Genomic DNA, 13,277 nt, shown 5'->3' with positions numbered 1-13,277 from the left:
TAGCCATCTTAATTAGTTTTTTTTTTTTTAAATAAACATTTAATAGTAATGGATTGTATTAAGAAGTAAAAAAGAAGTATATAAAAGGATAGCTGCTTTTAATTTAGAATTTTACTTTACATTAAAATTTCGTTATTGGTATTTAGATTTTGCACCGTTTAGATTCATGATTAGGATAGTTTTACTTGAATTTGGTACTTCCAAAACGTGTTTTCTTTAATTTTCATTATGTAAATTTGCGTCTTATAAGTATGCAAGAAGGTGGTACTTATGATATTAATATCTCAATAAATTAAACCCTTTTGAAAAGTATTTGTATGAAGCCAATCTATGTGTCCTACGTGCAAACATTATTCCCTTGATCAAATGTGCATTCCACATATAGATAAGACAATTATTTAAATTGGGTGATTAAAAAAATGTTGAAATATATTATGTTATTATTTAAAACAATATTTTAATGATATAATATAACAATTGGCTTGTGTTTTTTTTTTCTTAAATGGATTTGAGAAAGTAAATTTTTAAAAAGGAGAGATGAGACTTAGGTCGTTTAAATTAAGAAAAAGACGATGTCTAGGAAGAAAATTAAGAGAAAAGTTTATGAAAGTTAATAAGTGATGTGATGAGTTTAATAAATTAAAAAAAATTATTTAATTGATAAAATTAGATAATTATTATTTTATTCTTAATCATAAAAATAATTTAAATAAAATATAATTAATTAAATAAATATAAATAATATTTATACTTCTTGTGGTTTTTATTCATTTTGTAAATAATTATTTTATTATAGATAGTTATTTTAGTTTAAAAAAGTTAAATTTATGAAAGAAAAAAAACTGTCAAATGAAAAATGGTTAAATTTAAACTTAAAGGGTAAAAATAATTATTTTAATTTAAAAAATGTTTTTTAAACGGTAAAATTGAAAATAAGATGTGTAAAAGAAAAAGAAAATTCCTTTTATATAATAGAGTAAATTATTATTATATTATGTTTGTTTAAATAATTGAAGATTAAATTTGTAAAAGCTTAAACACAACAATAAAATCTTTAAATAATATTTAATTGTAGAGACAAAAAATAATTACTATATTGATTAATTTATATAACGATTTATAAACTGAATGCGTCTTTAATATTAATTATTAAAGTTTTGATTATAGGCAGAAGTATAATATTTAAGTGTGTATGATTTTTTATGGATATAATATTATATGAGTAATTGATGATTTTGTAATATTAGTAAGTTAATATATAAAATAAATTTATATTTATTAAAAATAAGTTGAATAAATGAAAAAAAAAAAGAGAAAATAAATGTTAATGAATAAAAATAAATAAAATAAAATAAATATTAGAATAGTCTTATAGAAAACATTTAAAAATAATATTTAGTCTTTAAAAAAATAGATGAAAAATTGTATTATAAAGGGTAAATTAGGAATAAGTAATTGTGGATACAAAAAATAGGAAATCTACTTATATATAGTTATAGATTTTTGTTGATAAAAGAAATAATTATGCCACAAGTTAGGATCGACTCAAGAGTAAAACACATAATACATTCGTTCTAGGTCTTCAAAAAAGTAAGTCTTGAAAAAAAAATTTAGTACTGATATTTTTCTATTAAATTAATTATAAAATTATGTTTAAGAAAAACAAAGCCTCAAAACGTATTTTTTAGTACTACCATACCTCAATTAAATTAATTCTAAAATTATGTTTAGTAAATAAAAGGCCTCCAATTTTTTTTTAATATTAATATACCTATATTAAATTAATTATAACTTTATGTTTGAGAATAAAATTTAATTAAAACATTTTTTCAATAAATTATAATTTTGTTTAGGAAAAAGATAATGATTAGTTATTATATTTTCTGTAATCAATTTTGATTTGTATTTTCTTCTTTTATATTTATGTGACTTCTCATATAATAGTTTCACTTCCTTGCTTCTCCTTGTTTTCTTCTACTTGTTTTCTTCTATTTTAGAGTTCTTCATTTGAAGTTTTGGACAAATTACATTCCTTAAATCTCATGTTGTTTTTATCCTTATTTTTGATTAATATGTTTTTCTTTCTATTTGTGTTGATGTTGTTTTTATTTTATTTGTTGAATTTGTATTAGGATCAAAAACACGTTTCTTTTATCCTGTGTTGTTTTTCAGTACTATTTGATTCATGGGTTTTGAGAGTTTTTTTATATATATTTTGATGAAGAACTAAATTTTTTGTTTGAATTGAATTGCAAAACTATTAACTAAGTTAGAGTTTAGTCTTTTGGTAGATAATGGTGATAAAATCTCTAATGAAATAAGTGAGGAACACCAGTTGGAATTGGAAAACAATGTGAGTTAAATTAAATTAATTATGACAATTTGATAGATAATTTTGCATAAAAAGCTCAAAAAATAAATTTTAACTATAAGGTCTCCATTTTAAGTTTATTTTAGGCCTCCCAAACTCTTGAATCATCTTGTCATAAGCATTACTCTTCTACTTTGTTTCTTCTTCAACACTTCCTTGAATTGATAAATATCCTTCTAAGGAGTATATGAACTTAAAAGTTTTTAATGTGATTATTAATGGTAAAAGTTTTTGGATATAAGGATGACTTATGGGAAAAGTTAGAAGGGAGGATCAGAAAGGTTGTGGTTCAACCCCTCCACTAAGAATTTGAAGATATTAGGGGTGATCATGGATTGAATTTTTAATGATCCAATCCACATCCATTTTGGATCCAAATTATTGGATTAGATTTTCGATCCAAATCCATTTTTTCAAAACAAGTAGATTGGATTTTTTAAAAATTCAGATCCAAATATTTAGATCAAATTTAAATCCAGATCTAAATATTTAGATCAAGCTCAAAATCCAAAATCTATTTTTCATAAAATAAATTCAAATTAAATTTTTTAAAACTTGTGTCCATAGGGCTGACACCAAAGAATTTGACAAATTTTTTGTCTGGGCCAACGAGGCCAAATTTCAGCATGGGATGAACCTGGATGACTTTCGAACGAATTTCGGTCAGGGACGACGGGACCAAATTTGGGCCAAGGTCGACTTGACAAAATTTCAGTCGAGATCGACTTGACTGGATTCGACTGAATTTCGGTCAGGGTCGATTTTGCCTAATACGACCAAATTTTGGCCAAAGCCGACTTGGCCAAATATGGCCACATTTGGGCCAGGGCCTAATCAGTCAAATTTCGGTTAGGGTTGACTCCACTAAATTCGTCGGCCAGGACCGACTTGACTGAACATGGCCAATTTAGCCGACTAAGTTGAATATAGTCAAATTTCATTTAGGACTTACTCGACCGAATACAGCTAAATTTGGGCTAGTGCCGACTCGACCAAATTTTGGTCATGACCAACTCGACTGAATTTGGGCAAATTTATGTCAGGACCGACTCGCCTAAATATGACCAAATTTTGGTCGCGATCGACTCTGCTGAATACGACCAAATTCAGGCCAGGACCAACTCGGTCAAATTTTGGCCGAGGCCAACACGACCGAATTTTGACCGGAGCCGACTTGACTGAATTCGACCGAATTTCGGTCATTGCCAACTCGACTGAATTCGGCCGAATTTTGGTCATGGCCGACTCAGTTGAATACGGCCAAATTTCATCTTAGGGCGTCTTAGTCGAATATGACCAAATTTGGGTCAGGGCCAACTCGGCCAAATCTCAATCGGGGTCAACTCGATTGAATTCGACCGAATTTTGATTGGAGCCAACTAGGCTAAATACAGCCAAATTTTGGTCACAGTTTTCTTGGCCGAATACGGTCAAATTTTGTCTAGGTCAACTGAGCCCAATGCAGTCAAATTTGGGTCGGGGTGAACTCAACCGAATACTTCCAAATTTTGTCTAGGACCAGCTGGGCCAAATTTCGATCGGAACCGACTTGATAGAATTTGGCTTAATTCAGCCAAATTTTGTATAGGATCACGCCAACTCAATCAAATACGACTAAATTTGGGCTAGTCCGTCTCAACCTTTAGCCTAACCTAACCAAAAATATAAACTGAAAATTTGGATTGGATATTTTGGATGATCCATTTTGACAATCTAGATTTGAAGTATGGATATACAATCCATAAAATATATAAAATGTAGATCAAATTGATATCCAAATCCAATAAAATGGATTGAATTTTTAATAAAATGAATATTAAATGGATTGGAACATAGCAAAAATGGATTGGATCATGAATTTCAGATCATCCTCTACTTCCTTCCGCTCATTTAAGAGTTTAATAAATATAAATTATCTGTGTTATCCTCATAATTTTTATTTTTATGTGTTAAATAAACATTAATTATTATTTTTACCCTCATATTTTTATTCTTTGAATTTTATATGTATTTGATTTCTTTTTATTAATACATTTTTATACAAGAGTATAATTTAAATTTGTTAGTACAAATTTATGGATACATTAACAATTCTTTTATTAAACTTCTAAAATTTTCAATTAAATTGTAAGCTTTAAAGTTTATGAATATAAATTTCAAGGTTTAGTGTTTACGGACGTCACACGTCCCACGTCGCACGTCGCACGTCTCACGTCTCACGTCTCATGTCTCACGCCTCACATCTCACGACTCACGTCTCACGTCTTACGTCGCACATTACACATCACACGTCTCTCACGTCCCATGTCCCTCACGTCTCACGTTTCATGGTCCACGTCGCACGTGTCATGTGTCACCTCCCACATCTCACATCTCACGTCCCACGTCTCACGTTCCACATCACACGTCTCACGTTCCACATCACACGTCACACGTCTCACGTCTCACGTTCCACATCACACGTCTCACGTCTCACATCCCACGTCCCACGTCCAAGGTTCGACTCTCACGTCCCACGTCTTATGTCCAACGTCTCACGTCCCACGTTTCAAGTTCCTCGTCCCATATCCCACCTCTCACCTCTCACCTCTCACGTCTCACGTCTCACGTCTCACTTCCCACGTCCCACATGTCACGTCTCATGTCTTATGTCGCACGTCTCACGTCTCACGTTTCACGTCTCAAGTCCCACGTCCCAAGTCTCACGTCTTACGTTTCACGTTTAATGTCTAACACCTCACGTCGTCTCACGTCTCACATCCCACGTCTAATGTCCTACATCCCACGTCTCATGTCCTACGTCGTACGTCTAACATCCCACGTCCCATGTCTCACGTCTCATGTCCCATGTCTTACGGCTGACGTTTTATGTCTCACGTCCCATGTCCCACGTCTTACGTCTAACGTCCTACGTCTAACGTCCTACGTCTCATGTCCTACTTCTCACGTCCCACGTCTCACGTCTCATGTCCCACGTCTCACGTATCACGCATCACGCCCACGTCTCACCTTTCACATCTCACGTCTCACGTCGCACGTCGCACGTATCACATTATTGCACTGAAATATTTGATTCTTTCATAAAATAATGGTGCTTTGGTTTACTGGTTGCAGTATAGCTAAGGTTCTTCTTTGTTGTTTATCCTTTTTCAAGTTTCTTATTGATCAAAAGAAGAGAAAAAACATTATTTTACCGGAAGTAGGAAAGCTAACCTTATGCAAGAACAATAATTTGAAGCATTTGCAGATGTCTGATATCATTACATGAACGATTTTAGAAAAATGTTTAGATGTTGGCAGACAATATTTTTTTATTGATTTTCTGTTCTGACATTCAATATGCGAAGAGATGTGTCACAAAATTCTAATCAAGGGTGGGCAAAAGATCCTCTTTTTATAATCCAATCTATTTTTTCTATGATCTAATCCATTTAATATTTATTTTATTAAAAATTCAATCCATTTAAAATCCATTTTATTGGATATGGATATCAATCTGATATATATTTTATATATTTTATGAATTAGATATCCATTCTCTAAATCTAGATTTTCAAAATGGATCGTCCAAAATATCTAATCCAAATTTTCAGTTTATATTTTTGGTTAGGTTAGGCTAAAAGTTGAGACTGACTAGTCCAAATTTAGTCGTATTTGATTGAGTTGGCGTGACCATATACAAAATTTGACCGAATTCTGTCAAGTTGGTCTCGATCAAAATTTGGCCCAACTGGTCTTAGACAAAATGTAGAAGTATTCGGTTGAGTTCACCCCAGCCCAAATTTGACTGCATTGGCCTGAGTCGACCTAGACAAAATTTGACCGTATTCGGCCAAGACAACCGCGACCAAAATTTGGTTGTATTCAGCCTAGTTGGCTCCAGTCAAAATTTGGTCGAATTCAATTGAGTTGATCCCGATTGAGATTTAGTCGAGTCGGCCCTGACCCAAATTTTGTCGTATTTGGCTGAGACGACCTAGGGTGAAATTTGGTCATATTCAACTGAGTCGGCCACGACCGAAATTCAGCCAAATTTAGTCGAGTCAGCTCCTGTCAAAATTCGGTCGTGTTGGCCTCGACCAAAATTTGACCGAGTTGGTTTTGACCTGAATTTGGTAGTATTCGACAGAGTCGATTGCGACCGAAATTTGGTCATATTTAGGCGAGTCGGTCCTAACCTAAATTTGGCCAAATTCAGTCGAGTTGGTCATGACCAAAATTTGGTCAAGTCGACACTCTCCCAAATTTAACCATATTCGGTCGACTAAGTCCCGAACGAAATTTGACTATATTCAACTTAGTCGGCTGTGATCGAAAATTGGCCATGTTCAGTCAAGTCAGTTCCGACCGATGAATTTAGTGGAGTCAACCCTGACCGAAATTTGACTGATCAGGACCTGACCCAAATGTGACCATATTTGGCCAAGTCGGCTCTGGCCAAAATTTGGTCGTATTAGGCAAAATCGGCCCTGACCAAAATTCAGTCGAATCCAGTCAAGTCGATCTCGACTGAAATTTTGTCGAGTCGACCTTAGCCCAAATTTGATGTCGTCCCCGATCTAAATTCGTTCGAAAGTCATCCAAGTTCATCCCATGTTGAATTTTTGCCTCGTTTTCCTCGACAAAAAATCTGCAAATTCTGTGGTGTCAGCCCTATCGAAAATATAATCCACATCCATTTTGGATCCAAATAATGGATGTGGATCCAAATTTGTGTCCATAGAGCTGACACCAAAGAATTTGACAGATTTGGCCGAATACTTCCAAATTTTGTCCAGGACCAACTAGGTCAAATCTCGATCGGGACCGACTTGACAGAATTTGGCCTAATTCGGCCAAATTTTGTACAGGGTCACGCCAACTCAATCAAATACAACTAAATTTGGGCTAGTCTGTCTCAACCTTTAGCCTAACCTAACAAAAAATATAAAGTGAAAATTTGGATTGGATAATTTGGATTATCCATTTTGAAAATCTATATTTCGATAATGGATATCCAATCGATAAAATATATAAAATGTAGATTAGATTGAAATCCAGATCCAATAAAATGGATTTTAAATGGATTGAATTTTTAATAGAATGGATATTAAATGGATTGGATCATAGAAAAAAATAGATTGGATCATAAAAATTGGATTTTTTACCCATCCTTAAAAGATATAAGAGTAATTTGGTCGATTTGAAAAGTTCAGTAAAGAAGTTATGGGTTCAACTCTCCATTAATAAATACTAATAATTAACATTGTCGATAATAGAAAAATTATTACACATATATTTTTTACAATGGTTTTGAAAGGAAAGAGTCATTTTTCATATACCATAAAAAAAATAGATGCATGCAACTAAATTCCTAGAAATAATGAATATATAAAATTGATTAGAACTTATTTGTGTAATTTGAGCCAAATTTGTAGTCTTTATGGGCTTTGAATATTGTAGTGATGTATTCACGTTTTTCATTTTCAATTCTCATTATTTTAAGTTTATGCTTGCTTAAGACTTTATTTTTCTTATTGCAATTAGAAAAGTTATCAGAACAAAACATTTTGTATTGATTATGGGACAAATCAATATTAGTTATAGACAACGTCAATTTTTACCTCCAAGACTTCACGTGTGAATTATCTACAAAATCAACGCAAAATATTACTTTATTGAAAAGAGACAGTACCAGTACATACCTCAAAAGGAGATGCTTAATGAGAATTTGATTAAGAGCACTACCTTTTTACTTCCTAATATAAAATGTTGCTTTTGGAGTAAATATCTTATATTTTCCATAATTGTAGTTGTTGGTTGTGTTAATGTTTCATTATTCATTAATCCTACCAACTATTGAAAATAAATCTGAATAATCCATTCAGAGAATATAAATATAGAGAAACCAAAAACTATTTAATTATTGAGATGAAATTAATATTTATCTCTAGATCTTCACCATATAAAAGGTAATTATCAAAATAAGATAGTATAAATTACAATACACTGTTTTTTTCCTTGTTTTATTTTAATCTATAGCAATTAAAAATATAAGTTTATCATACAAAATGTAATTTTTTATAATTTATAAATTCTTATACATTTTTACTTTAATCTTACTGTCGCAACCGAAATCGCGACGGCTAAGGCGAATCGAAAAAGAAAACGGGTTTAAAAAGAGATTTGGAGTCGCCACCATAGTTATCCTGGAAAACTATGGAAAACCATAAAAATAAGACAAGTCTGCGAAAAACCAGATTTTGGATCCGGGAGTCGGTTACGCGTAGGGAAGGTGTTAGCACCCTACAGCGCCCGCCCAAGGGCGGTACCATTAATCAAGAATGCAAAATTGATGTGATTTTCAAAATGTTAATTTTTCCCAAAAATAATAAGACGAAAATGCTAAAAGAAACAAAATATATTTTTTAATTTTTTTGGGCCTGACAAGGATTGACCTTGGTCCTACGTATTCTCATTTAAAGTGAGAAATCAGGGTTACGTAGTTCTTTAGAGAAATGATTTGGAAAACAATTGAGAAAATGATTTGATTTTTTGGAGGTGAACCTGACAAGGACTGGCCTTGCTCCTACGTATCTCACGGTGGAGAATCAAGGATCACGTAGTTCTTAAAAAAGGGTGTAGTTGTTTGAAAATGTTGATATATTTGTATTTTGAGAATTTTGTATTTTTTTAGTATTTTTGGATAGTTGAAAATATGTGTCACACGATGCGAGCGGTCGAACAGATACTAAAAGAGAAAGAAAATTATTTTTTTGGTATTTTTAGAAAATAAGTGTCACACGGTGCGAGCGACCGGACAAACACAATAAAGATGAAAGAGAACATTTTTTTTATCTTTTTCTGTTTTGTAATTTTTATAATTTTCAAATATATTTTCTAAAATAAAAATAAAATACAAAATAAATAAATAAAAGGATGAAAATATTTAAGAATGATAAAAGTGGAAAATAAAATATGGGGTAGATGGGTGATTAGTGGGGGTGCACAAAGTAAATACAACAAGCCCAAAAACAATAGACAAAGATATGGGGTGCATGAGAGGTGTATGAAGTAACAGGTGGGGTGCGTGCAGTAAATAAAGGGGTGTGCTAAGCAAACACAAGATGGAGGTGCAGAGATTAAAAATGGGGGTGCAACAGAGGAAAATACACAACAAAAACAAAACAAATGAATGGGGGCGTAGAGATTAAAAAAGGGGGTGCATGAAGGAGTTCATAAAGCAAAGAGGGTGTGAAAGAAAACAAAATGGAGGTGCAGCGAGCAGAAGCGTTCAGCCAAAAGTTAATCTCCTTGCGCAAAGACCCCAACTCGCGTGGGTATTCTTCTTCTTCACGAACAGAAGACCACAAGGGTTTCTTCTCTTCTCCTCCGTGCGCTCGGACCAACAACATCACCCTCCATCACATGGCCGCGTTTTTCTCACCCAACCAAGGACCCTCTCACTCGTTGCCGCCCACCCGGGCACCACCTCCATCACATGGCAGGCCATGACCTGCGTCGACGACGCCGGCCACCGTTGAAGGCCGCCGACGTTCGCACCCGTTTTCCGCTCCACCTTCCGCGCGCGCGAATGCTTCTTGAATCGTAACTGGTCCTCCAAACACGAGTCACTCTCTCCGGCCCCAGGGTCATGACCTCGCAAGCTTCCCGATCCGTCAGAGCCACCGGCGACGGCGCCAATCGCTACCAGAAGCGTCGCCGGCCTCCGCTGCATCCTAAGCGTCTCTCCTTCTTCTTCTCGCATGAGCCACGCTAGGTCTGGAATCCAAACCGCGAGCCCCGTTGTCGCGCCCCCAACCGTGATTGAAGCCGCTGCTGCTCAGCCCGTTCGAAGTCCGACTCGCCGGCGGCATCGCCGCCGGCGATTTTCTTTCTTCTCTGTTCCTCGTGTTGGGTGCGGCGTTGAATGGTGACTGGTTTGTGTGAGTGCGTGAAGGTAATGGATGAATCGAACTTGTTTGGGAGTGAGCCTGGGCTTCTGAATGTGATTGAGATTTAGTGGGTGGTGGAAAAAAAATGAAGAAAGAAAGATTGGTGTTGGTCTGGTCCGTTGAGGGTGTGAAGATAGAGGTGGTATGGTATTTTTACTTCTCCGGATGAAGGTGCGGCTTCCCTCCCCCCAAAAAATAGTGTGGCCAGGGGCCTCTTTTAGAATCCAAAAGGGGTCAAATTTTTTGCGTGTTCAATGGTGTTGATGGAAAGAAAAATGATGATTCCTTGTTGGCAATTGCGTGTGTTGTTGGGTTTGTTTATTGTGACCGTTGGTTCGGATGAAGGAAAAATTTTAAACGTTATGTGATAAACGTTGCACCAGAAAGTGTTTCAAAATGACAAAAGAAAGCCATAGATATTAAAACATGGTGAATGTGTGTGATGAAGATGAGAGAGTAAGTGTGAGAGTGAATGAGTGATGTGTGTGACGTGAATAAAGTGGGTGAGAGAGTGAATGAGTGATGTGTGTGAGAGAGTGTGGGTCCCACAGATGTGAGAGAGAGAGAAAAAAAAAGAATAAAAGGTGATATTGTGAGGAGTGGTGGTGTGTGACGTGAATAATGTGTGTGAGAGAGTGAATGAGTAATGTGTGTGAGAGAGTGTGGGTCCACGAATGTGAGAGAGAGAAAAGAATAAAAAAAGTGACATTGTGAGGAGTGGTGCGGGGTCCTGAAATTGGAGAGATTTTGGAATGGTGTGAAAAAAAGAAAGAGGGGTTGTGGAAAGAGAAAAAAAAAACTAAATTGGGTTAAAATAATTTATTAAATATGCTTTCCTTTTTATTATTTTTTAACTAATTATTTTTCTTTCAAATTTTAATTTTCTTTTTACAAACTTCCTTTCATTCCTTTTTACCTTTTGCATTATTATTATTTATTTATTATTTTTTAATTTTGAAAATACATTTTATTTGTCCGGACAAAATTGGGTGTTGACACTTACCATGAATTTCCTTCAATCCACTGGTGTAGAGATTAATTATGATTGTGAAACTATAATTGCTTGTTGCCTGAAAACTTTTTGCACACATAATTTCTCTATTAAGTTTAAAATAGTGTAACGCCCAATTATTTCTGCCCATCTTATTTTAAAGGCTGCCCAATCTTAGAGCAACTGCCATCATCCTCTGGTAGGGTTTGGAATCGTCATAGCCTAGCAAGCTCAGCCTCATTCTTCCATTCCGCGTAAGTCTCTCCCAACTCAAGCTCTATGTTCATTTCGTCTCTTCCTTATGTTCTCAGTTAGAGCTTTCTAATGAGCTCGTTTTGAACTTGTCCCACTGTTGTTCAGTTCGCGAAGCTGTTCCTTAAGCTACTGTCCTTGACTCTTCGAGTACAAAAGCCTTAGTTAACATTTTTCAGGTACGGGGAAGTTAGGGCTTACTGTTTTATTTCGTGTTCTTGTATGCTTGGTCTTGTTTCGTGAGTTGAATGTTGGGTTGTCATTATAAACTGTGTGGGAGCTGTTAAAAACATGTTTTGGTCTGTTTGGATGTATCTGCCTGCGCGAACAATGACAGGTTCTGGTTGTCTCGCCCAAGCGAGTACATCTCGCCTAGGCGAGATTAGTAGTAACTCGCCTAGGCTGCTTGAGCGAACGGTCGCCCAGGCGACGAGCGCCAGTTTTGAGCGAGAACCCATCTCGCTCAGGCGAGGTGGTCTCGCCTAAGCGAGCGGGCGCGACAGTGCCACTGTTCCTGACTCGAGCCCTCGCTTAGGCGGAGGGTGCTCGCCTGAGCGAGGCTCTTCTGCCTGAGCGAAGGGCTGAGCGAGGAGTATGCATGTTGATGGATTTCTTTGCTCTTGGATGTTGAATGCTTGTATGAATGGTTTATGCCTTTCTAAGTATGAATTGAGTGGCTTTGCATGAATAAGATGGATGATGAATTGTGATTCAGGGCTTTTAACATGATATGAGTATGCTTTTGATATGGGATGATTTATGGAATTAAAATGACATGTTGGCATGGACTTGGCATGAGACAAGAGTGAAGGTTGGTTAATGAATATGACATGGTGTCGGTATGAAACACACTCCTACTTTCATGGTTTGAGATTTGTGAACGAAAAAGATTGACATGGGATACAACGGAGGATGGAATTGCCAAGGTTGGCATGGGATATTTACATATGTGTGTTGTGTAATTACTTGTTTTGATGATGATATGGTCTGTGGTCAGTGCGTAATTCCTTGGGATCCCTAGGTGGGGTTTTCAGGGTCGTGCTTCAGTGGTCAGGACGTAATTCCATGGCCCCTGTTAGTGGGTGTCTATGGTGGTGCCCCATCTGTATAACTTGGTAAGAATTCAAGGTAAGGTTGCATCCTGACACTCTAAGGAGTCAGTTAGTCTCATCTAGAGCAGATTGACTCCTGTGGTGAGAGTAACATGAGGCCTGAAATTCATTAAGGGCTAACCTTGTGGTGAGGGAAATTGATTCATTGTAACACTTATAACACATAGCTCGGGGGTGAGCAGAGGTATCCACCACAAGTGCAAACATCCGCTGAATCCGACCGGGTTATATGTATCCGGATGAGTCGAGTCATGTCTTAGTGTATTGTTTGAGGAGTCATAACATGCTTGGTTAATATATGTATATGGAACCGTGAAAATATGTTGATTGTATGGATGAAATCTTTTGTGCTCTAGCTTACCCTACTTTTATTGTTGTGTGTGTTCTACTCTCTCTTGCGATGATCATCAACTTGTTGGTGTGAGCAGATGCGAAGAACACCCGTGGACAACAGGAAGGTGATGATTTTGCTGCATAGTCCGCGTGGACTGGGCTTAAATTTCTTTATGAGCTTTTCTTTCGGGCTATGACCCATGTATTTGTTTGTCCTTGGATTCATATACATTTTGTAAACTTTTATCCAATTTTCTTTTGGACATCGTGGTGTGTCTTGAAAT

At 35.7% G+C, this 13,277-nt stretch overlaps 1 long non-coding RNA gene across 1 annotated transcript; it reads left to right on the top strand.

Moving 5' to 3' along the window:
- The first annotated feature begins 11,291 nt into the window (after window positions 1-11,291).
- On the top strand, window positions 11,292-13,277 carry LOC114180410. The gene is made up of 3 exons (XR_003603689.1): window positions 11,292-11,550; window positions 11,657-11,727; window positions 13,089-13,277. It is a non-coding gene; the product is annotated as an uncharacterized LOC114180410 (long non-coding RNA).

This window comes from Vigna unguiculata, chromosome 4, assembly GCF_004118075.2.
Source record: "Vigna unguiculata cultivar IT97K-499-35 chromosome 4, ASM411807v1, whole genome shotgun sequence".
Classification (NCBI taxonomy): Eukaryota; Viridiplantae; Streptophyta; class Magnoliopsida; order Fabales; family Fabaceae; genus Vigna; species Vigna unguiculata.
The sequence above is the reverse complement of the archived record's forward strand: the minus strand, read 5'-3'. Positions and strand labels throughout refer to the sequence as shown.